The sequence below is a fragment of the Lissotriton vulgaris genome, chromosome 3_2 (assembly GCF_964263255.1).
Source record: "Lissotriton vulgaris chromosome 3_2, aLisVul1.2, whole genome shotgun sequence".
NCBI classification, from domain to species: Eukaryota; Metazoa; Chordata; class Amphibia; order Caudata; family Salamandridae; genus Lissotriton; species Lissotriton vulgaris.
Genome location: NC_141690.1, coordinates 143,203,731 through 143,230,234, shown reverse-complemented (window position 1 = coordinate 143,230,234; position 26,504 = coordinate 143,203,731).

Sequence of the window (26,504 nt, the reverse complement as noted above, 5' to 3'; positions counted from 1 at the left end):
TGATGAACCAGAGGGTGGCAGTCGTGAACCAGAGGGTGGCAATGGTGAACCAGAGGGTGACAGCAGTGCTGTACCAGAGGATGGCAGGGTTGAACCAGAGGTGCTGTGATGAACCAGAGGGTGGCAGTCGTGAACCAGAGGGTGGCAGTGTTGAACCAGAGGGTGACAGTGCTGTACCAGAGGGTGGCAGGGGTGAACCAGAGGGTGCTGTAATGAACCAGAGGGTGGAAGTGGTGAACCAGAGGGTGGCAGGGGTGAACCAGAGGGTGGCAGTGGTGAACCAGAGGGTGGCAGTGCTGAACCAGAGGGTGACAGTGGTTAACCAGAGGGTGGCAGTGGTGGACCAGAGGTGCTGTGATGAACCAGAGGGTGGCAGTCGTGAACCAGAGGGTGGCAGTGGTGAACCAGAGGGTGACAGTGCTGAACCAGAAGGTGGCAGGGGTGAACCAGAGAGTGGCAGTGCTGAGCCAGAGGGTGGAAGTGGTGAACCAGAGGGTGGCAGGGGTGAACGAGAGGGTGGCAGGGATGAACCAGAGGGTGACAGTGGTGAACCAGAGGGTGGCAGTGATGAACCAGAGGGTGGCAGTGGTGGACCAGATGGTGCTGTGCCCATACATGACCGCATGGGTAACTTTGCCATGCAAGCGGTCCGCGAACACGCAAAAAGCCCAGCGAACCCTGGTGTGTGTGGCATGTCCTAATAGTGAATTACAGCTATTTTTGTTTTTCACTATCGCAAGGCTACCTGTTCCCCATAGGCCAGAATGGTCAGTTTGATTATTGCATCTTATAATCTTAACTGGCTCAGGGAACTAGGTAGAAATTCGAGTGTAGTATGCCTGAACTCAGAATGATAAAATACATCTTTTAGTGAAGTTGACTTTAACATTCTGTGTTTGAAAATACCACTTTTAGAGAGTAGGTATTTTCTTGCCTGAATGTCCAAGCCTGCCTCTGGTAGGTTGTGTATTCCTTGTCTGGAGTTTGAGTAACAGGGGCTGGGGGATTCGAGGAGACAGGGCGAGTCAGCACAGGGCTGAATAGAGCTATCTGCATGTAGATGGGTGGGAGTAGTTGCACCTGGGACCTGAATAGGGCTGGGTCTGCCTTCTACAAGACTGGCTCTCCGCCTCCTTTGGGGAGTCTGATGTTCCTGGCCCACACCGTCAAAGGAAAGAAGGACCGTCAAAGTGCTCCAGGACTGCACAGAACTGGTTTGGACTGGCTACAAGACCCTCTGCCTTCAGAGGACAAAGGATTTGCTAGTATAAATATTGGGACCTAGACACAAGAACTTTAGATCACTTTTGGGAAACAAGAAGAACCTTTGCTGAGGAGAGGAACCAGAGAAACTGAGGAGGAGTCTATCCCTAAGCTGAGTGCTGTTTGGAGGATTGGCCTGCAATGGTTGCCTGACTGCCAAAGAAAGGAGAAAGGACTTTGTGCTACTTTCAAATCAACTTGTAATGGAAGGGCTTTAGATAGAGCTTGCCTCCTGCTGAAGTCTCAGGGACAACAGACTTCACCAACCAGCTCCTCTGCCTTCCCTTCCTGGGAATTGAAGAGCCTGCTCTTGAGCTGGGCCTTCTGAGAGACTGTGTGATGCTGGGAGCTGGAAGCGTGACTCAAGATGAAGAAGCATGTCACCGCCACAGCCGTTGTCATCGAAACACTGGAGAAGAGTGTCGCCGTTGCAGCAGATGCTGTCGCATCACCGGAGAAGCGTGTCGCAGGGCCTGTTGCGGCTCAGAAGAATTGTTGAGTCGCTGCAAGGCCGTCTGGCATGCACGCATCATTGTTGCATCAAGAAGAAGATGCCATTTTGTTTCATTGCACCTGATCTTCCTCTCATCAAGGTGCTGCTGGTCGCATCGCCACGGAAGCGCAGCAAGAAACCAACACATTACCTCCCCACACAGAGAAGAACTGACGTATCCCCTACGCAGCAGTAGGTATCCAACGCATCACCGTTCTTGCGTGTAAGGAACCAGTGCATCACCTTCACTCCAACACTTTCATCGTACAGCGTTACACATCAAAAGGTACATTGAACTCAAAGTGATGCATTTTACATCTAAAGAGAACTAAGCTATTCCTACCATTTTTAAAGTACAGTATTGTGGATTTTTGTTGTTTGTGGTCTTGTGTTAAGTTCATATAAAAATACTTATTTTGATGCTGCAACTTGTGTGGTGTCCATCTGTAGTGTTGTTACTGGGTTACTGTATGTGTTCACAAATTCTTTACACACTGCCTCTGAGATAAGTCTATGTGCTCGTGCCAAGCTACCAAGGGGGTGAGTAGGGCTTATTTTAGGAGTGTGCCCCCTTACACTGACTAGACGCAAGGTTCCCTACTTGGTCAAAGGTACCTACCTCTGCCAACTAGAGACCCTCAAATCTAACATTGGTGGTCAGCGGTGAGGATTCTGGACTTGCATTTGTGACCCATATACAGTGATTGGTGAACACTACTAGTGAGTGCAGACCAAAACACAACCACATACTTTTGCTGGATTGCTTTTCCTGGGATTTTCTATTTCTGCCAAGAACTGCCATGTTTAGCCACTATGAGTAAAGCAGCATCCATTGCTTCTGTTGATTTTGATTGGGAAGAGGAAAAACTAAAATGCTACAGTGTGAAACAGCTGCAGCACTTCTGCAGGAGATTTAAAGTTGCTATGACCGGTCTCACCAAGAAGGAGGAGTTCCAAAAGGCGCTGAGGGCCTGGGTCAAAGCAAGGAATACCCCTGAGAATGAGGATGGGGTGAAAATGCAGAGGAGCAGTCCAGGGGGAGGAGAGCACGTTCCGCAGCAGATAGCAGTGTTTCTGCCAAGGGCCTGTCCCCAGAAGAGCTGGAGGACAGGGAGAAGAGTAGCATGCATGAGATGGAGCTGACCAAGCTCAAGTTGAGTGGGCAGTTAGAATTGGAGTTGCAAACTAGGAAATTGGCCGTAGAGGAAAAGAGGATGCAGTTTCGAGCATGAGTTGAGAATGAGGGAGCTTGATTTGGAGCTCAAGAGGCTTGAGGTCATTAGTGCCTCAGCCCAGAAAAAAAGAAATGTGTGTAGCTCAGGAAGTGAGCTTTGCTGAGTTGGAGATGGAGTCCAGCTTGGATGCTGGCAGCAAACTTGAATTTTCTAGTGCTGGGGGAGTAGTATACACACCCAGAGAATTGGAGCCTGACTTGAAGAAGGGGGTAAACATACACCAGGAGGTTCAAGGACATGAGCTAGCTCCAGTAGTGCGCAGTGTCTCTGAGGTAAATGGAGAAACTGACGCAGGAGTTCATGGTCCTAGTTGACTCTAGTTGAGAGGTGCAGGGAGAAGTGTTCCCTAAAAGGTTGAAGTCCTGGTATGTGAGAATGAAGACCACCCAGAAGAGTGTGGGTTGAGTGACAGAGACAGTCAGATACTGTCTTGACAATCTCAGGAGAATGGTGTGAAGTACGTGTGCGAGTCAGTGGATGGTGAGGGGAAGGCTAGTTTGGTTTACCCTTGTAGGGGGCTGTGTGATCCAATCGTGGGAGAGCATATTGTAAGTCCCTGTTTTCCAGAACTATGCCAACACCTGTTGGAGAGTGAGTTCTCTGACCCCAGGGAGCTCACATTGGAGGCAGACCTTTTGGTGGATTCCAGAGGGTCTGAAGACGCATTGGGGAGTGATCCTAAAAGGAGTGCTTCAGGTATCTTCCAACCCAGAGTGGTGATAGAGGTGCAGAGTAGCCCAGCTAGGTCCTGGTGTAGTGGGAGAGGTGTAGGGGCTCACATCCTATCTCGGTGGGGACGGAGTGAGTCTGAGGCTGCATGTCCCAAGGTGCCCGAAACCCAGTCTCAGAGCCTGGATGGGGAGCCGAGGCTGTCCTGAAAGGGCAGCCCGCTGAGAGGTATCCCCTAGTGTCTGGTGAACTGAGAGTGTCTGTAAGCTGGCCTCCATCAGTTCAGGTGTCTGGCAGTGCCACTCCTAAGTGGAGGGTCCATAAGTCCAGATTGAGGGGTGAGAGGGGGAAAGTGTCCTCAGTGGTAGAGCCAGTGGGTCAGGGGGCAGCCCGAAGGGCTGAGTCACCAAGGAATGACCATGGTGACTCCACTTCTGTCCTGGGGGATTTTCATGTGCTGTCAGATGGACAGGGGTCGGGAGATCTGCACCAGGCAGACGGGGGCATGGCATATGTGCTCCCAATGAAGTCCTGGTGCGCCGGGCAAGTGTTCAACCACAGGGGTTGGACCCTGGGTTGGGAAGCCAGGTTCAGGTGTTGTCTGACCTGGAGACAGGGGCAACTGTAATCAGTGTCCTGACCGATGCAGCTTCCAGGGATACCACTCCAGTTGGGAAGGTGCAGTGCTCTGGAAGGGGGTGCAGAGGGAGGGAGTCCTTCCCTCTGACCCCAGTGCAGCCAGAGGGTTTAGACTCTAGGGTAGAGGGCCAGGTTAAGGGTGTTCACCCCGACCTGGAAGCCCAGTTGCAGGATAGAACCCCTGAACTGGTGGGCGAATTGTGCAGGACACCTGCCTCAGGCACCCTGACAATTCTGTAAGGCGGTACTGTTCCAGGTGGCAGGGTAGAGAGCCCCATGGAGGAGGACCAGGTGTGGGAAGGCCCAACCCAGTCTTTTGTCCAGCCGCTGGGGACAGGCCTGGGGCTGGTGGGAGGGTGTCATGATGTCATACCTGACCTGACAGGAGGGAGAGTGGACAAATTATTATTATTATTATTATTATTTATTTTTGTAAAGCGCGTAGTCACCCGGAGGTATCCCAGCGCTGGGAACCCTAATTCTACAGACCAGTGGGCCAGGAGCAGAGAGAGCAGAATGAAGGAAGGGATAAAGATTCAGAAAGAGGGGAGGGCATAGAAAAAAGCTAGGGGAAGAGATGAGTCTTTAGCTGCTTCCTGAAGCGCAGATATTGTGATTAAAGTTGCAGGTCGCGAGGGAGTGAATTCCAGAGGCGAGCAGCTTGTACCGAAAAGCGTCTTCCTCCTGATCGGGCTTTCCTGAATCTTGGGGTATTGATGAGGTTTTCTGCGTTTGAGTAGAGTATAGTATTAGCTATACTCATCATGGGACATGGATCGTACACAGGCCTGCAAAATGTTTGGGTTCATTTGTCTTGTGCGGCCTCTGACATTCATTTCCAAAGTTTTTCGGTATATTCCCCTTTCTTATGCTTAATAAGGTTTTTATAGTGTCATGCTTTCCTGTTTTGGTGCCGACTCTACGCTCCTTATAAACTTATTTCTGTACATTCGACATGTCGATTGGGCAGATCAAAGAGTAATGTTCTTTCTGGATTTCCCTTCTCTTTTTGAAAAGCAAGAGCAGCAACATTGTGTTGGTGTCACCAGGGCTTTAAGTGGAAGCTTTTTCAATATTAAATACAAGCCATAGTTGCTGCTTTTTAATCTCATGCAGCTAACAACCATTGACCAAATCAATAGTCCTGACTTGTTGTATGTATGATGTTACTTGCTGTATCACATATCTGGGTGCAATGACAGAAATAGCAAAATACAAGTTGGGCGGCACACTATGCTAAACACAGATTTTTAACGAACCTGTTTTTAAGCCACGCCCTTAATTAAATTGGCCACGCCCCTTTCAGAGACCACTCAGTTTTTTCATCCCACTTAAAGCCCTGGCCAGGTGTCATTAAATGTGTAGTATTAGCTATACTCATCATGGGACATGGATCGTACACAGGCCTGCAAAATGTTTGGGTTCATTTGTCTTGTGCGGCCTCTGACATTAATTTCCAAAGTTTTTCGGTATATTCCCCTTTCTTATGCTTAATAAGGTTTTTATAGTGTCATGCTTTCCTGTTTTGGTGCCGACTCTACGCTCCTTATAAACTTATTTCTGTACATTCGACATGTCGATTGGGCAGATCAACCATTCTGAAATGCCCTAGGTTGAAACAACACCTCACCCCATCCCCCTCCAGTGAACCTCTACGGTTGGGGAAGAAGGAGCCATACGCAAAGTTTCATGTTGTACACAAAAAAAATATGAATTGTTCTTTCCCACGTTTGAAGCAAAAAACAAACCTTCATGCACAGACCTCACTGGTGATAAATTGTAACATATGAATTTCCCATAAAATCAACAATTAGACGATAGAGCAATAGTTTGGCCTCAGGGCGTTATCATGGGCTGGGAGCCAAGGAATTTCCCATTCTGCTTCACGACCTGAGCAGTGCCTTGCCCTTGGGGCATCTTAATGTTGCCTGATGCCCATACAAACTATCAATTTGGTCCTTGTCTGATATGTGGGTTGATTTCCCTCCCTGCCCAATTTGGTGCCGTAATTTTGGAGGCCTGGCACATGATGTTTATATGCCAATCTATGTTTATTTTTATATGTTTAAACTATTTACGCTCATATGACTGTTTTTGTCAATTATTTAGTGAAATAATTAGCCATACACACCCTTCCTTTGACCTCCTGCTCCACCCATCAGCTAACAAACATTTCTTGTGAGCTCCTCAGCCCATGCCATGTGATCCCTCCAGTTGTGCACGCTATGGCCATAACTCACCACCACACCCTCTTCATCCCCACAATGGTCAGGTTTAGGACACTTGGACCTTTGGGGGAGGCCTAATCCTGGGTTCATAGTAAAATTGAGTATGGTAGTCCTCTGGCAGCCATCTGCTACAAGCAGCGATATGGTGCACAGGGGCGGTCCTTGGACCTGCATCTTCCTTGTTGTAACCTAACGTGATGACTGAAACAAGGAAGACAGAAAAGGAGATCATCTCCATTCCTCATTAAAAAAACATGTTATAGGCTGCCTCAATAAAGGAATTCGAGTCGACTGAAGTTGTAAGAAGTGCAATGGGGAACAGTAGACCTAGTGTAATCGAGATTACTGGCAACGGTTCCTTGAGCATTACATATGAACTGGGGCAATTTTCAATTGCTCAATGGGATCAGAATGGTTTTTTTTTGGTCAGGAATCCCATTTTTAATAATTCATCATGTCTTGAACATACAGACACATCTTTGGGTTATACCTTGAAATACATTTTGACTAGTGTCTAATGTGGATCTTTTTGGGTAAGTGAACGCCTTTTTTGCTTGCAGATTGATTGCTTTCGGTCCAATAAGACTGCTTTTATTTCTCAATTTAAATATTGTTGGAGAAATATTAACATTTTGCTTTGGCCAATTTTACATTATTATGCATCAGATTGGCATGCTCTTGAGGAACTATTGTTTTCACTAAATCTACGAATTACTGTAGAGCCATCTAAACTAATTTTGAGTTAAATAAGCAGACATTTTGGACTGTATTTAGATTGTGTTTTGAGATGCTTAACAGAAATTCATGTAGTCGTAGCCATTTTTGGACCACATCATAATTATAATAATAATTATAATAATGCAACTTGTAGAGCGCACTGCTACCTCAGCTGAGGTGTACCGGTGCTGGCCGCGGGTTCGCTGAGGGAGGTCGAGCGGGTCAATTAAGATTGATTGAAAAGCCAGGTTTTTAACGCTTTCTTAGAATCCAGTTTTGAATCCATAATGTGGAGGTGGACAGGCAAAGCATTCCAAGGTTTTGCTGTTTTTGCTGTGAATGATCTCCCACCTTTCCTGGCTTTAAGAAAGCCTGGAACCCATAGAAGTCGCAGGTGGTTTGATCTCAGGTCCCGATCCTGATGGTATAATTGCAATCTCTGCCCTGGTCTCTGATGGCTCTGTAGGCCAGAGTGAGGGACTTAAACTCAATCCTTCTGATAACAGGAAACTACTGGAGTTCCCTCAAGTGAGGGGAGATTTGATGGTGAAGTGGCGCCTGCCGAATCAGTCTGGCCAAGGCATTCTAAATTATCTTCAGCCTGTGGATAAGATATGCCGGCAGCCCCAGATAAAGACTGTTGGCATAGTCCAGCTGAGAGGTCACCAGGACATGGACTGTTGTCTTCCTGTAGTCCTTTGGCAGGAAATGTAAGATTTTCATGATATCTCTTATCTTCCAGATGCACGTTGAAGAGACATGGCGCACCTGCCTCTTAAAAGAGAGGTCTTTATCCAATTTGATCCCCAGATTTCTGGCAGATTCCACTGGATTAGGTGGTGGGTTCATCACTGTGAACCAACACAGACTTGACGGTGGTGGTGCCGCCTGACTGAAAAACAAGACCTTCATTTTCTCGGCATTGATCTTTAAGCAATTCTCATCTATCCAAGCTGAGATGTTTCTCAGGCAATGCTTGAAGTTGTGAGAGGCCACCTCTGAGTGTTATTTGTAAGAGTACACCAGTTAAGCATCATCAGCGTAGAAGACTACCTTCACACACCATGTCTCAACAAGGGTCACCAGTGGGACAAGGTAGACATTGAATAATAGCCGGCTCAGCACCGTATCCCGGGGTACACCGCAAACAAGGGGGTATGATAGAAGAAAACGGACGTAGGAACACCTGCTGTGAGCGATTCTCCAGGAACGACTGAAGCTAAGACAAAACTTTTCCCGCACTCCCACATGTCTCAAACTCTCCAGCAGAATCTGGTGGGCAACAGTATCGAAAGCTGCAGACAGATCAAGTAATGCAAAAATAACAGTTGATGGACAGAATGCAGAACAATGTCATACATTCACCCCAGTGCAGAGATCTGGGCCTAAATCCATCGTTTTTTTGCACTCCACACCACCCCAGTTCAGACATGGCCATATGCAAATCAGCCTTGACCCTGTGCCTCATGGGAACAGTCCAGCCCGAACTGCCAAGCCATCATCCCATTTGGTTTTGCTTTGTTCGGCCTAAGTTGGCAGGGTATGCCCAGACATGGGTCCCTTGCTCACTTTGCCACTGGATTCAAGCTAGCCTGGCTGATGATGGCAGAAACTGGTCCCAGGATGCTTGTTTCCGGTCCAGAGAAGACATGGCTTGGCAGTTCGAGCTGGGCTGTTCCCATGAGGCACAGGGTCAGACTGATTTGCATATGGCCATGTCTGAACTGGAGTAGCAGAGTGAGCTAAAGAATGATGAAGGATTAAACCCAGATCAGTTAACTGGAGGTGAGTGCTTGCATTGTTTAACACTCCGTCCATCATCCCCTTTGGTTTTGCTTTGTTTGCCCTAAGTTGGCAGGGTATGCCCAGGCGTGGTTCCCTTGCTCACTTTGCCACTGGATTCAAGCTAGCCTGGCTGATGACGGCTGATTAGCCAGAAACGGGTCCCAGGATGCTTGATTCTGGTCCAGGGAAGACATGGCTTGGCAGTTCGGGCTGGACTGTTCCCATGAGGCACAGGGTCAGACTTATTTGCATATGGCCCTGTCTGAACTGGGGTGGCGGAGTGCCCGAAAGAATGGTGATGGATTAAACCCAGATCAGTTAACTGGGGGTGAGTGCTTGCAATGTTCAACACTCCGTCCATCATCCCCTTTGGTTTTGCTCAATTCTATGCACAGCATCCGTACTGGAGCACAAAAAATCCTCAAACACAGCCATCGAGACACATTGTGCGGAGGATGTCAGCCAACCCCAAACTGAACATCAATAGCCCCTAGAACCTGTATTATAAAAACAACATAGAAAGAAGCTCTGTAAAGCAAGACACTAAAAAAGAGTAAACCTAGAAATGGCTCAAGCGGCAACCATAACAAACATGGGGAACAACAAACTTCTCATTGCACAAGAAGCAGATCCACCAAAAAGCACCAACAAGTCTCCTTCAGAAAAGATAAAACCTTTTGGACTATTCCACAAAACATTAGAAGTATCACCTGGTAGTAGGTCCATCGCAGAACCCCACATCACTAAAGGGGTGATACCTAGCCCATCATGAAACAAAGACTCTAGTATTGCTACAGAACTAATCCTCTGAGACATTGATCAGAGGGGACTGGCCCATATACATCAAGCAAACTCATTCAATAACACATTCAGATCTGAGACCGTAAGCTGCACCAAAGGAGTGGATTGAGACAACCCTCAACCGTATCCTACTCAGGATACAACCAATCCTCCCAGCCATTGGGTTGGGATTCGAACACAAAACGGGAGTCAACGGGCAACCGGCTGATCATGGCTCCTCATCTTCTGGTTATTTCTCCCAAAAATATTTCTCCAATATATCAGTCGAGAGGGAGGCACGACATCCTCAACCGAGGTAACATCCTGAAATTGTTGGAAAAGCTGTACCCTCCCGTGAAAAGATAACTACAGCAGAAATGTAATCAATTGCATTCTGCCCTATTCAGATGGTGACACTCAATAATCCTCCCTCAAGACCTGGATAGGAAGCCCCCCAGCAAAGTAGGTTCTTCAGGAAAAGGAATGCTTATTGGCTTAGGACATTAGAACAACTGTTCCTCCACTGTCGCTTATCCAACGCATTTGCTTTTCCAATAGGGAACTTACATGGAAACCTTACAAAAGTGATCAAACAATTGTACTTAATCCTAAGGAACTCTGCCGGGGGCAAATCTTCCACAACAGCACCCTCAATCAATAATGAAAAAATAAAACTAAACATACTCTGGCTTACTGCCGCCTTTCACAACGACGCCTGCTCATGACACTAGAAAGCCCGCAAAAATAATACATTTAATAAATCTCAAATATCGAACCAATTAGAAAATGTAAGTATTTGTTTTTGGAATATCAATGGTGTACAGTCAACATACTGGATAAGAATCTTCCAGATCTTCTGAAAGGCAATCACTTAACTGTCTTACAAGAGACATGGGCTCTCCAACTATTTAACATAGATGGCTTCGCAGGTTACTTTAGTACGGCAATCAAAACTAAGAATTCAGGACGCCCAAAAGGGGGTTTTTGCCAAATTTATAGCCATGGACCTGCAGACTCACAGCAAACTGGTTGAAACGGAAGATGGAAACATCTTAGTAATTAAACTCCTGAAGTGGAGCTGAGGAAGAAATAATCCACTCCTACTGATAAATTTTTGTTTACATCCAGACTTGGGAAACAGGACTATAACTGTATCCAAATGTTGAAGTATCCTCTTCTCCAGCTTGCAATATCAGCTATCTCCAGAATTTATAATTACAGGAGACTTTAACATGAACCTATTCACTGTTTTCCCCCGAGATGATGTTATAACTAAGGTGCCCTGTTTTCTGTTATTACTGATTTTTACAGATAAATACAGAACAAAAACATAAATTTTCTTGTCTGTATTTATTTTTAAATGTGGATAAAAACGGAGATTGGGTTGTTTTTTGAGTAATTCTAAATACTGTCTGCCATGACTGCCAGGCCAATAGATGTATAGCTTGATAGATTAGGGGCTTAAAAAAGAAAGGAATTTTAGTAAAGAGGCTTTAACAGCAGTAGATATGGACAAGGTTGATACTAAAATTTGCATAGTTTCATATAAGTGCAATGATTTATCTTCAGCGGGTGTTCACAGCACTGAAACTTGGCAGACATTCAAGCATGAGTGCATATTTATTGGTTAAATAAATGTGGAAATATCCTAATTTCAGCTTAAATTTTCCACAAAACCTAAAATGAATTAGGATAAATACAGATTAAATTAGCAAAAAATAAATATGGATAAATACAGATAGAAATCGCAAAAACATAAATACCATAAAACTGGTAGCCCTAGTTATAACCCAACAAGATCATCTATGGTCTGTCCCTGCGCAGTTCATGAGGGATATAAGTAGGAGACCCAAAAACATTAAGGCAGTGACACTAATGGAAGACCTAGATTTCCCGGCCCTAAGGATACTGGATGGAATATACCAGCAAGACACACCTCTACAATGTACACTGCTACTCTACATTTACAACCACTGTTTTAGACTACACAGATGCTACACTCCCCATTCTTCGCCTAATCTCTTCATTTAAGATCGTCAAAAGAAAACAACAGTGACCATGGGCAACAGCAAATAATAATCAAAGTGCAAAACCAACTCCATAAAGAGCACTCCATCGTAGGGCAGAGCTCGGAACAAGTAACTACCACAAGCTCCGCTGGTCAGAGAAGACTTTACAAAGTATTGGGGATTCAGCTTTAAGCTTAGCAAATCACTGATTTAGTAAGAACTATCATAACCAACTGATCACTGTTCACTGTCAGCTATTAGGTCACCAACACAAAGTGGACCAATCTCTTATCAATGCAAAGAAAACCCAGAAGCCCAAAGAAGGATGAAAGTATCTGCCTTTTGCCGGGTACTCTGGAAGGAGCGTAATAGAACCAGAGACAGGCAAAGAAGCATCCGGCCAACCCAAAAATAAATCCATGAAACGCTTAAATAAAATTGATCGGAAAATGATAAGGGAAGAACAATCAACCTCAAAACAAGCCTTTTGATTAAAAGCTCTGTATCTTGCTAAAAAATTCAAAAAAATCAAGGGGCTTTTGGAAAATGCTTAATAGTATGAACCAAGCCCCTATCACAGCAACTAGCATCAATGTAAGGGAGGACAGCAGGGTCAAGTTCCTGAAGGACAATTTGAAATACTCTCTTGAAGTGACTCCTACATCCCCAGACAGACAGGACCAGATTACAATAACTTCACTCTAAAGTCTGGAATCCACTCTGTACATCTTCTTGGAAGAAAAACATCATCATCATCATCATCAAAAAATCTTTCTTTCGTCAATAGGACCATAAAAGCACAGATAAAAATACAGTGCATTCCATACACGTGAATTTATCTTTCTAGACGGTAAAAACAATCATTGCACAGTTACTCAGAAAGTACCTGTGCATTACATTAGTATTACATAAAACACTCTACTAACCACCATGCTAGCCCCAAGGTTCCTAAAATTGACGTATGTGTTTAAGATCCAATAAAGTGCGTGTGCAAATCTTGAGCAGTATTAGGCCTTAACAATATTCCAAAAACCAAGTTTCGTAATGCTAACCTTCTCTTAGTAGCTCAATGCAATCCCCTCCCATGGGAGTTGAAAACGCCGCAGTAGCCTATAATCAATGGCTAGCCACGTCTTGCAATCAGCTAGCCCCTAGGAAACAGTGGACTCCCAAACGAGCTCTAGCGTCAGCCCCCTGGTACTCGGAAGAACTCAGAGCTAAAAAACTGGATTGTAAATTGTTAGAAAGGGCATGGCGCAAAAATTATAGTGAAGCAGATAAGGAAAGATATAAATACTGCATCACTATTTATAAACAGCTGTTATTGGAAGCAAAAAGAAAGTTTTTTTCAAATAAAATCACCCTGGCCAATTCCAACTCAAAGGAAATTTTTAACACTATAAAAAAACTGATCTACTCCTACCGCTCCAAGGAGCTATAGTAACCCATTATTTTGTGAAAAAATTGCAGACTTTTTTAAACACAAAGTTGAAATTATATTTTCTTCCTTCATTGAAGCAAATAAAACGGCACAGTCCAACCTGAATATGAACGGATCAGGCAGTAATGATTCCTCATTGGTATTAAATCAATTCGTACCATTGAAGGTATCCGAGACAACCAAGGTCCTGACCACGATTCGCTCGGGAGCTCCGAGTAATCCTCGCCCTGCCTGGCTGATTAAACAATTACCTGAAGTGATAGTAATGGCCTTGACCCCCCTGCTAAATGCTATTTTTGCATCAGGCAAATTCCCAAAAATCTGGAAGCAAGCATCTGTTTTGCCACTTTTGAAGAAACAGAACCTGGATCCTAAAGAACCCAACAACTACTGGCCAATCTCATGGCGCCCTCTTCCTGCTAAAATCCTGGAAAAGGTGATGAACATCCAGTTCAGTGCTTTTCTCCATCGTACTAACTCTCTGGATCCATCGCAATATGGCTTCAGAGCAGATCACAGCACTGAGCTGGCTCTGTTGAAATCCACCGAGGAAATCAGGGAGGCCATAGATGGAGGAGGTAGTGCTGTACTAATCTTATGGATCTGTCTGCGGCCTTTGACACGGTCCATCATAAATTATCGATGGACCGGTTGTCTGTGATTGATGTCAAAGGCCTGGCATGGAAACTCTTACAATCTTTCCTAGCCCACTGATTACAAACTGTGGATCTGGATGGCAATTCATCTAAACCATTCACACTGCCATGCAGGGTGCCACAGGGCTCTTCGCTTCGCCCAACGCCATTAATGGAATTAGTCCTTAGTTTCTTAAGCAAAAGTTTCGCTGGTATGTTCCTGGAAGAACATTACGATCTACCAGTGCTAAACGAGTGGAAGTTCCTATGTCAAAAAAAGTTAATTGGAGGGGCAGGAGCTTCACTCTTTGTGCTTCGAGAGCTTGGAATGAGCTGCCCTTCTTTCTTAAGACTACTCCGGATCTTCTGTCATTTCGGAAGGGCCTGAAGACATGGCTCTTCTCGCAGCAAGATTTTCTCTCAGCTTCCTCAGGTAACCAGTACTTAGTGCCAGGACATCCAAGGTTAATCGCGCGCTCTATAAGTGCAAATAACAAACATAACGTAACAAAGGCCACGTGAGCACTTTAAAAAGAATATACAGATGAAAAAGTACAAGAAGCAGAGTGTACAACATATTAAATATAAAAAATGTTCATTAAAAAGTCCTAAAATACTTTCATACATGTTAGAAAGTGTGCAAACCCACTTAATAAAATATGATGAAATGATCAGGCAGAACCTATAGACTCATCTTAAAGATAGCTCTGCGTGCGCACCACACGTAGAATAAGAAACGTGATATTGAGAACACAATGGGCTTGTGGGTGTTGGATTTCAGTATCCAAAAAACGTCAATGTAGTGCTTAGTTCCCAGATCTTTAAAAAGCTGTAATAGCCATCGGCGTCTCGCCTTCTTGTACCCTTGGCAGAAAAATATGACATGATATTCCATCTCCACTACCTTGCTGCAAGCCAGACATTCCAAATTGGAAGAGCCCGCCCATTTGTTTGTAAAGGCACGCAACGGGAGTACCCCATGCCTAAACTACAGGTATAACTTCTTGGCAAGGGTCGGCTTAATGTCATCCAGGGCAGGCTCTAGTCAAATTCAAATTTCAAATTTCAAAAAGTGCTTTATTCGAGTATTACTCATAAAAGCAGACATACAAACACATAATAAAATACAATTAAATTACAAGATCGAATATAACATAAGCACATTGAACATAAAAGAGAAATGCAATTACATTTCAGCATACTTCATACAATCCCAGGTGCAAAGTTCATTTGATAAAAATCAGGTTAAAAAACAATCCAATATCACTTTTAAAAGTCAGTAAAATTTTTAAAATTATTCATCCGATAAGACACCTCACGTGGGAACGGAACAGAGAATAGATAATCTAGCAGTCTCTGTTCAACTAAGCAGAGAGTAGTTACCCTACTAGCAATCTCTGCCTAATTACCCACGCCCACCCCAAATACTTTGCAGTCGCTATTATAATACAGGTTAGGGAGGTAGATTTTACAATACGCAAGGCTACCATACTACTTTTAGTACCCAGATTTCTACACATAGGAGCCAACCAAACACGTCTGGGAGCGGAATATACATAACAGGAGAACAAGAAATGACCTAACGTTTCCTTTCCTTCCCCACATACTGGGCAAGTAGCTGGACCTCCATCTCTCCACTTTGATGTTAAGTTGCGTAGAGGTAGAGAACCAGCCCTCATTTGGAAAAACAGTTTCCTATCCATGGGTTTCGTTATAAAATCCCAGTACATTTCATATGTAGGAAACAGCTTAACTTCAAGGAAAGCAGTAGTCATAGACCCATTGTTAGTATTAAGCAAACTCCTGTTTTCAACCCGTTCCCAGAAAAGATTTTTTATAAATAACTTAGATGGAAAGGATGACCCGGCTGGATCGGACCACAGTTCATTTAGTCCTAGTTCACATAATGCTAATTTTAGTGATTTAAACCATCTAATTTTGTTAAATCGTCCGCTTTGATAACATCAGCAAACCCTTCTGCATAATGTGACAACTCAGGGGTGGTCCAGATTCTACGCCAATATAATATCGGACGAAGTTTACACATTGCCGAGATTTCTTTCCTGCCAAGGTCATATCTAAGAGGCAAAAGGGGACTGCTCTGTGGGGTGCCTGTAAGTTTCCGAAGGAAGTTATTCTCCGATGTCTGTAACTCCTGGAGGTTTTCTTGCCCCCACAACTCTGCCCCATACAATGCTGACCCTATTGCCTTAGCCTCGTATATGATCAAGGGAGGTTTAATCGGTTTGGTCAATGATTTACTGTGCTCCTTAATGATGGTACCAGCCAATTGCTTATGTCTTAATACTGCAATGTTTAAATGTTGGTTCCATCTATTATCATTAGAAATGTGAATCCCCAGGTAAGTAAAAGAATTTACTACTTCAAGGTAACGCCCACTCATGGATATTTTAGATTTAAAATTTCTATAAGGATTAAAAACCATGAGTTTTGTTTTAGCTGTGTTTACCTCCAAGCCGTGGTCACTACAAAACTTGTCAAAAATTACCAGTGCCTTTTGCAGACCGCTGGGGGATTTCGATAAAATTAAGGTGTCGTCGGCAAACATTAAAATAGGAACTTTTACACCTGCGAGAGAGGGAGCATCCACAGCCTGAGATTGCATGCGGGAAACAATGCCGTTAATAAAAAGGGTAAACAATGTTGGTGCCATTGAACAACCCTGTCGAACCCCACGCTCAACAGGAAAGTCGACAGTGTCATTTCCATAGCCACCCCATTGGATTTTAGCGTAAGTACCCTCATGGAGTCTCATGATCAAGGTCAACAGGGTCATTGGGACCCCCAGAGCTGCCAGCACCTCCCACAATTTTGCCCTAGGCACCAGGTCGAATGCAGCCCGTAGGTCAACGAATGCTGCGTAAAGACTACCTCCACCCAGTACCACAGTCCTCCACTGGATCAATTGAAAACGGAAGACCTGGTCCACAGTGCTGGTTGCTCTGCGAAACCCAGCCTGAAAAGGAGATAGAACATTCTGCTCCTCTGCCCAATCAAGCAAATTGTTAATAATTACATGCCCTACAACCTTTTGAACAGTGTCAATTAAGCTGATAGGGTGGTAATTACAAGGTTGGGCACGATCTCCCTTTTTATATACCGGAATAATGACAGCACCCCGCCAGGATACCGGAATTTCAGCACCCCTAGCAATGTGATTTAGTAATAAGCATATGTATTTGCTCCACCTATCGGTGTCATTTAAGAAAACATCCGCAGGGACTCCGTCAATGCCCGGTGCTCGGCCACTGTGAACAGATTTCAGGGCAAACAGTACTTCACTCTGAGCAAAGATGTCATCATCTGCGAACAGGTAAGTAGGGCAGGAACTGTTACCGAATTGGTCCCTGGAAGAGTACAGTTCACTAAAAAAATTTGACCCATGCATCATGAGAAACATTGTTATTGGGAGCTTCTGGGGACCTTTCGTGACCCCATTTGACAATGTGCCAAAATAGTCTAGAGTGTTTACGATCGCTTGCACATTTCAACTTCTGCCAGTGGGCTTCGTCCCATTCTCTTTTTGCCCTAGCAATACAATTTTTATAGTGCTTCCTAGCAGATCGGATCTCACCCAGGTTGTTACTCTTAATGGCAACTCCTAGGTTGGATCTTGCCGCCCTACAATCATGATTATACCACTTTGCAGCTTTATATGGGCAGACCCTCTTGTTATGTACAGGTTTCAGGAAGTAACTTTTAACTTCATTAAAGAGAGTCGTGTGTGCTTTAGTTATGTCTTCATATCCCTGTGAGGTCCCAGCTACGCTCTCCAGGGCCGCAATGGCCTTGTCTGTCGCTGCTCCTATTTTTTCGAGGACCTGCTGGTCTGTCCTGACACCTGACCACCTTAACCTGCGCATATCGTTAGTTGGAACAATCGTCGGGAGCAAAAGTTGGTCACAAGGGGTTGGTGCTATTACTTTAAACGACCACCAATTGTGAGAGACACATAAAGGGTCATGGTCGCTTTCTGGCCTTGCTGTTACCACCATGTCACTAACAGATGACCATATAGATATGCTCCAAATGACATAATCAATGCGACTTTTGTTTCGCCCGTTATTAAAAGTCATGGCAGGGACACGATCTGACTTGGTTCGACCATTCAGGGCTCGTAGCCCATACTCCAGGCACATTGCATTTAAGCCTAGTATGTCAGCCGTCCAGCGAGTTATCGGAGGAGTGTCTAATGTGGGGATATCCCATAGCTTATCTTCCTCTACCCCGAGAGGGGAGTCACCAGTGATGAGAGGTTCAAAAGTGCGATTTAAATCGCCTGCAATTAGTATGTTTTTCCCTGGAGAGTGTATCTCAAGGAGATTAAAGAGGCTCAAGAGAACCTCAGATTTACCTTTGTTTCCACCTCTAGCATAGATGTTATAAATATCTATGGAGATGGGTAGATCACTAGTGAGTCTGATGAGCTGGATATCTTTTTGGTCAAGCTCCACACATTTTACAACAGTTTTTAAAGACTGCCTGATCCATATAGTAAGACCCCCCATCGGACGCCCTTTAGGGCCCTTAGAAGCAGGAACATGAAAATTTATGTACCCCAAAGCAAAGACAGGGTCACACGGCCAAGTCTCTTGGAAGATGCAAAGATCGTACTTATTAATAAATCCAAACCAGTCAGCACAATCCAACTTGGAACATAGTCCAGCCACATTCCAAGACAAAAGATTCCCCGTGTTAGTTATCATGACAGAACTAGGGCTTGTAATAGTCTCATGCATCATCTTTCCACCAATATCATTAGAATTAATATTTTCATTGGATGGGCCTGCTAGATCCTCAAAGGGGTACCCCTTAGTACGATCTTTAGTTAAGTAGCTGGCCTCGCCAATAATGCTTTCATCACAGACAATCAGTGGCATAGAGTTACAAATAGGTGGTTGTCAGTCACAAGCATTCAAGTTTGATAATGCAGAGAAACGATTTTCCAACCCCAAGCCCCAGTCCACCGAGGCAACATCCTTCCTCCCCCTCTTGGTCACAATGTTCCATTTGGTTCTCAGAATACTTGAATTCGGACCACTTCCCTTCCTTGGGTAGAAGAAGTCCAAAGTCAGTGGAACAATTGAGGTTGATCTCCGCTGTGGTGGTAAAATGTTGGGCAAGATATTAGGCAAGACCCCTGGGTCAGGAAAGTGAAGGACAACACACTCCCCCTTAAACTTTTTGACCCTGTCCCCAATCCACTGAACCCTTCTCGCATTTACGAGCTCTTCCGAGAGTTGCTGCTTTCCCCATGGAGAAATTACCATGTTGTTGGTCAGCCATGATAAAGATTTATTTATTAAGGAAGATGTTGTTTCGTGTTCACCTTGGGCCAAGGGAGGGACGTTAGCAAGGACAAGTACCAATGGGGAAGCTTCAACTACACGCTCAAAAGTCCCTTTCTCAGTGATTGGGTCAACAACAACGGGAACTGAAATCGAAACATTAGGAGCATCACCAGGGAAGATAATCTTGGGTGCCATTAGAGGATTTGATGCAGGGGTAGGGATAAATCCACTATTAACTACAGTGGCTGGTTTGCTCAGAGTAGACTCGATCCTAGAAAAAACAATTTCCGGGAGTTTACCTAGTTCGCCCAGAGTTTTTTCTAATAAACCTTCTAATCGGTTAACCTCGGAGGTTAACTTATCTATTTTACTGACCAGAGGTTTAACTACACCTTTGATTTTTGTTTCCATCAATGACAGTAGTTTGTTAAATTGGGCATTTAAAAGTGTAACATAAGCCTCACTAGTCAGATCAGCCTCCTCTTCCTCTGAAAATTTCCTCGGAAGGTTTGCTACTTTGTTCTTGGCTGACCTTAAACCCTCCCGTTTTGCCAAAACCTTTTGTTTTTCCCCATTAATCCTCGGGACTAAAATGGGTGCTGCAAGGGAGATTGGGGACTCATTACTAGTGGATATCTCTATCAAAGCTTCATTAACACTAATGTCTTCAATACCAGCGACAATACCACTAGGCTGGATGATGATAGTATCAGGAAGGGAATCAAGTATTTCACCATTTGAGCTACTATTTATCTGAAGCGCAAATGGATCATCTGACTCAATATCAATGAGGGGAGATTGGGTAGGTGAATCTATTCCCAAGGAAGATCTCCTATCACTATTGATTCTTTCTACAACATGTACAAGATAGTTGTCAATAGTGTTATTAGGAGTAGCTTGCTTTTTCGGAGGCATATTTCTCTAAGCACAACAGTTACAATTGGAAGCACAAAATAATGATGTCCGAAGTGAGGAACAAACTGCAACTAAGTATATATCACATCAAACCAAGAAACCGGGCCCAACCCAATCTTGGCCAACCTCAGACGGCCCGCCCTTTGTCCGGGCTTTGTCCGGGCGTCCCGCTCGCGTCCCGCGTTGCGGGCGAGCCCCTCCTTTGTAGCGCCTCCAGGCGCAAGATTATGACGCGTTCCTGGAGCGCCGGTGCAGAGGCCCCTGGGAAAGCGAGTTTCTCCTCGCAGCGACCGCAGATGGTATCAGTGCGGCGGCGGGAGAACTCGTCAGGCGAGAAAAGGCGAGCAGCTGGTCTCCTTGACAAAGCGGTAAGTTCCTCAGCCAACGTGCAGTCTTGCAAAATGCCCCTCAGTCGGATTGCAACAGCCACTATTGGCCGGGCGAGCCCCTCCTTTGTAGCGCCTCCAGGCGCAAGATTATGACGCGTTCCTGGAGCGCCGGTGCAGAGGCCCCTGGGAAAGCGAGTTTCTCCTCGCAGCGACCGCAGATGGTATCAGTGCGGCGGCGGGAGAACTCGTCAGGCGAGAAAAGGCGAGCAGCTGGTCTCCTTGACAAAGCGGTAAGTTCCTCAGCCAACGTGCAGTCTTGCAAAATGCCCCTCAGTCGGATTGCAACAGCAGGCTCTAGTCTGTACTGATCTTTTATTTCTAAAAACACTGTAGTCAGGGAGCCAGACATAGAGCACCTGTGTATAGAGGCACGATTATTCTCCCTGTAGCTTTCTATCAGGTCCTTCCTAGATGTTATTGAGCAGATTTATTCTGCAATATTCTACAAATTGCCCCTTCCCATGGCCACAAAGGTGTTCTTAATATAAGCCAGCTATGGTAATTTGCTTGCACTCTATTAATACAACACTTCACTCAGCTCTTCCCTGTATGCAGCCAATTCTGGGGTACTCCACATACATCGCCAAAATAATAGCGGTCTACGAGCGGCTTCATCTGCGATTGGTCTGATCACAAGGTCCATGCAAAGTGGTGTTAGCAGAGAGCTTGGGGGAGACCCAATAATTGCCTCACAAAGAAATTCGAAGTTTTTGCTATAGAGCCAGATGGGCGGTGACCCCAAATTTCAGCTCCATACAGGGCAGCACCCCTTGCTTGTGCTTAAAAAATTTCCACCACTGGACCTACAAATTTGTGGATGCAACTCCTGTATACCTTTGTCAGACCCCCGTTGTCTGGACCAGCATTAAGCTTGCTTTCTTAATTTGAGCGCCCCAGTCCATTTTTTCAGTGAGCATAATTCCAAGATATTCAAAAACGGACAACCTCTCATGGAGTTTTCCATCTAGGCAAGGATGTGGCTGAGTACTTTTACCTGCATTAAATACCATGTATTTGGTTTTCTGTAAATTAATCTCCAGCCCCTGTTTTTACAAAAAGCATGAAGGTGGTGTGACTCCACGGCCAGGACGACTGACGCTGGAATCTGGGGATCACAGTTTGATACCCGGTGACGACTGGCAGATTAGCCCAGCACCATGTGACTCTGGGCAATGGCTTGCTTAATCTTCCTGAAGGCCCCCAGTGCCTAGAGACCCTTACGGGTGATTGTTCACGCTTTACAAATGTGGATTATTATTATTATTATTGTTATAAGGCCGTCTGGATTACCATGGGTGACTTTGAGAGCAGAAGGGTGTCGTCAGTGAACATCATGGCAGGTACTTTACGGTTTGCCAGCGTGGGAGAATCATTATCCTTCCCTGCAATCAAAGCCTCAACTAGGCCATTTATGAACAGGCTGAAAAGGTTCGGGATAGGACACAGCCTTGGTGTACACCTCTATCTACAGGTATAGAGGCAGTGAGTTCACCATTTTTGCCATACCTGATTTGGGCAAAATTGCCATCATGCAATCGTTTGAGCTGATGGCAAAGATGAGCTAGAGCCCCCAAGTCCAATAAAATAGCCCACAATTTGTCCCTCCACACTAGGTCAAATGCGAATTTTAGGTCCATAAATATTAGAGACTGCCACCCTTTATATACACTGTTTTCCAATGTAATAATTGTAATCTAAAAATGTGATCTATTGTGGACAGCTTTGCTCTGAACCCAGCTTGAAGGGGACTAAGAACATTGTGCTCCTCCATCCAACTCTGGAACCGCCCCAACAATACATGGACAAACATTTTTGGGCCAACATCAGTGAGGCTAAAAGGTCGATAATTGACTTGGAGGAGTGGTGATCCCTTTTTATAAATTGGTATAATTTCCGCCCCGGCCCAGGTGGTGGGGATCAACATTCCCTGTAGGATAGCATTAAACAAAATCCACGAGTAGGGGGTCCAAATGGTAGGTTCGCTATGGAAAAGGTCCCCAGGGATCCATCCCTGGAGCCTTAGATGTAGCTATACCCTGCTCAGGGCATCAGTTATCTCCTTAAGGGAAATTATGGGAACATCAGAGCAGATTGACAAGGGGGGAGCACTCGTTTCCAGCTAGCCCATCCTTGTCCTCCCCCTTAAATATAGAGATTCAAAATGGGCCTTCCATAGATCCAACCCTATATTGGGTTCTATTGCCAGTTTGCCTTCTAGGGAGCCCGTATTTACCACATTCCAAAAGGTCCTCATGTCATGGGTGCTTAGGGCTCTTCTCAGGGTGTCCCACTTATGCCATTCCCATCTTCTTTTTGCCCTGTCAATGATACTTTTGTAGGCTGCCCTTTTATCTCCTATTAGCATCCACTCCTCATCTCCTCATGGAAGGTGAACATCTCAGAGAATACCCCACCCTACTATGGATGCAGTTTCTTATACTACGCTTAGATACTGTGAATCTCTTGTGTTACAACAATTGTTTCCTGAAGTTTCACAAATCTAACCCAAGGTAAGTAGGTAGGGATCTTTAGAACTCCTTATAATAGTGCAGCATAAGTGAAAGTAAACAGATCGAATGGGACCGAATGAGTTCTATGTGAAAGAAATGAACCTCGCTATTTGAAGACTGTCTTACTGCTCCTTAGATAGAAAAGGCACTCTATTAGAATTGGATGAGCCATAGGGGCCGATTTAAATTTCGGTGGGGACCAATTTCTTCATCAGGGAGATAGAGTAAATGACTCTATTGCCCTGACGGAAATGCCACCTGCCAAATTTAGAAATGACTGCCCAAGCAGGGAGTCATTTCTAAAGCATTGCCAGGAACCGCCCTCACTTTGCATTTCTGCATAACTCGCATAATTCCATGTAGTGGACTCACACAGCATTACCAGAAAATTCAGGGAGATAATGTAGAAATATATGAGAAGAGTAATTCTGCATTTAGTGATTTACAAAAATAGTCCTCGCATACAAAATGGACACAAGTATGTATTGTGCACTAAGAAACAACATAAATATAATGGAACATGAAGAGCGAGCGTGAGCAGCCATACGTGCTTGCTAAATGTGCTCTAGGGGTAGGACTTTACCCCAACTTAATCCCAGCATTTAGCGCTATTTTCTTACCACAACGTGCCCCCTCATGTCCAAAGTGGACATGATGATGCATTTTTGTGCTATAAAAAGCACTAAATGCAATAGAACACAAACAGCGAGTACGAGGGACTACTCATGCTCGCTAAATGTGCTCTTGAGGTAAGATTTGTTTTACCCCAAATTGTGCAAGCAGGAGTAATTGTGTAATTATTGGTAATCTTGTAAGAGTATTGTAGAATTTCTGAAATTACTCCTATTACTCAGTGTAATTGAAATTGTGCCCAGGCCTAATTTTGTTTTTATATTTTTATCTATCTTAATAGCACTTACTACTCTACCATATCAATATGTAATGACTATATGTATCAGATAGCCCTCAATAGCCCGTACTTTAGATATCACATGTTACATCCAGCTTGTGAGAAGTTGGCCCGATATGCAACGTTCGCTATTCTAGCGACCGCTATGTATCGTTCCAACGACCCTTATGGTGTTTGGTTGTAAGTCAACCTATAGACCAGCTATCCTAGTAGCATGGATACGAGCAGTCTAAGGCTAAAGACTCGAGAGGGCGCGTTAAGCCAGCTGTTTACCACACATGTACCCCTTGAACACCCAGTGAAAGGACACCACACAAGTGTTATGAAAATAAACAGTATATTTATTAAGAATCACAACAGCCCTGTACTCTTTATGAGGACAGGGTACTAAGCACAAACCAAATCTCTTTAGCAAATACTTCAAGTGCACAGTTTAAAACAAGTGTCCTAGGACACGGAAAGGTTAAGGCAAGTCGGAAGCGAGGGACTCGGGACCCTAGAGTAAGGAGGCTATGCAGGCACCGAAGTGCCGAGTTACCTAGCCACGAGGGCTGCGGCTGCACAAGTCTTACAGGCGTCGGGGTCTTCGCTGACGAGCCAGGAGCCGGAAGAAAAGGAGTTGCTGGCCGGCGACCAGTGCTGAATAGTTCGTAGAGATCCAAGCCTGGATCGGAGTTTGATGAAAACCTGAAAGCAGAGGGGACCAAGTTCGTACTACTAGCCAGTAGTCAGAGGGTACCAGGAAGGCACCGGTTGGCCGTCACCTCGACCAGGTGAGTGGGCGACGCTAGGCTCTGCAGTCTCTCGGACCAGGAGGCGTTGTCGGCGACCACGGTGGAGGTGCGAGCTGTCCCACGACGGATGTCGCTGTCGGCGTCTTGGGTGGACCAGGAGGGTCCGGGGTGCCTCTCAAAAGATGGAAGCAGGGGCCAGTCTGGAGCAACCAGACCGGCAGTGTTGATTCTTGGTCGTCGTCACAGAAGGGCACGAGCCAGCGGCAAGTGACCAGACAACGTGCTGAGCAGCGAGCAGAAGGGCCCCACGCAGATCGTGGAGATGCTGGGAGACTGCACTTCGGTGCTGGAGCGGCTCAGGGTCGGGGCTTCTCGGACCCCAGAGCACTCACCAGAGAGTTACCTCGATGGTCGTGCTGGTTTTTAAGAGCGTGCAGGTTCTGATGATGGCCGGTCCCTCGAGGTCTCGTCGCACCCACAGATCACAGCTGAGCTGATGACGTGGGTAGAGGTCAGAGGTGCCAGGGAAGCCGGTTCTCGTCGAGCTGGGCCGTCGGATTCCTTGAGGAAGGACTTACAGCAAACCGCAGAGTTCTTAGATGGTGCCCGCTGATGCAGGGTGACTACTCCTTAGCCACAAGGGAGAAATCTTGAGAAGAGTCTTGAAGTCCTTTCGTAGAAAGTATTCTTGATTCAAAGATGATCTAATTTGGAAGGGTCCCCGCTCCGGCCTTTATCCTAAAGAAAGGGATGGGTACATGACTAGGTCCTGCCCTAAGGGTGGGACCAGGAAGGGGGGTAGTTACACCCCTCTCCCCTGCCGGACTTTCCCCAGGCCAGGGCTGTCGCCCCTGGAACTGGTTCTAACCGGCAGATGCGTAGTGAGCACCGGGGTGCCACTCCGCAGTCACCTTCTCGCAAAAGCCCTACCTACCCAGAATACACAAACCCTGTCTGGGACGGTGCGAACACGGCCCTCGACAGGAAACCCTTTGTCCAAGTGCTCCTCGCTGGAAGGACTCCCAGCAGCAGGAGGTCAGACTTGTGTCTGTGGTGGCAGCATCCATTTTGTGGAGCTGAGGCTTTCGTTAACTTTAACCGGGGTTCACAGTTACGTACATGTCGTGTCCCTCTAGAAGGGCGGAATGCTAACCTCGTCGCCAGGGTTGGTGAGAGGGCAGCATCCCGATTCGTATGACACCTTACTCGACATGTCTTGATAACGCGACACCGAAGTTACCGATGTGGTACGCGTTATCATGGAACAGCCATTGGGTCTTGACTCCGCAAGCTGCAACCGGGCTCGGCTCGGGCCAGAGCTCAGTTCACACGAGCCCATGCACTCTGCCTTCAGGATTGTCAAGGCCTGCCATAGGGGTGACTGATAGGGACTCGGGTGTCCATTGTATGGTTAGATATAGAGCTACTATATCTAAAGCAAAGGGTGATTACACGTCTTCGCCCCAGCTGTCGTGCAGCCAGTTGTGTCAAATTTAGGAGGCCAGCCAGGGGTGGCATAATACATGCTGCAGCCCCTGGCGGCCCTGGGTACACCTACGCCCTGAGTTACAGGGTCTGATAAGGTGGCCCAGTACCAATGGGTATATGCACCTAGGGTACATCTCGTAATTTAGAAAGAGAACAGCCAGGCTGTGGGTCTGATTGGCAGGCCCACAGCCAGAGAAAGTCGTAAACCAGTGAAACAAAAGCAAAAAATCTGGGTGATCATAGGATTGCAGACCCTACTCTCCTACATGACCCCCCCCCAAACGTCGGAACAACTAACTAACCTTGACCAGGTAAGTCTTCTTGTTCTAAGTGGAAATATCTGGAGAGCCCA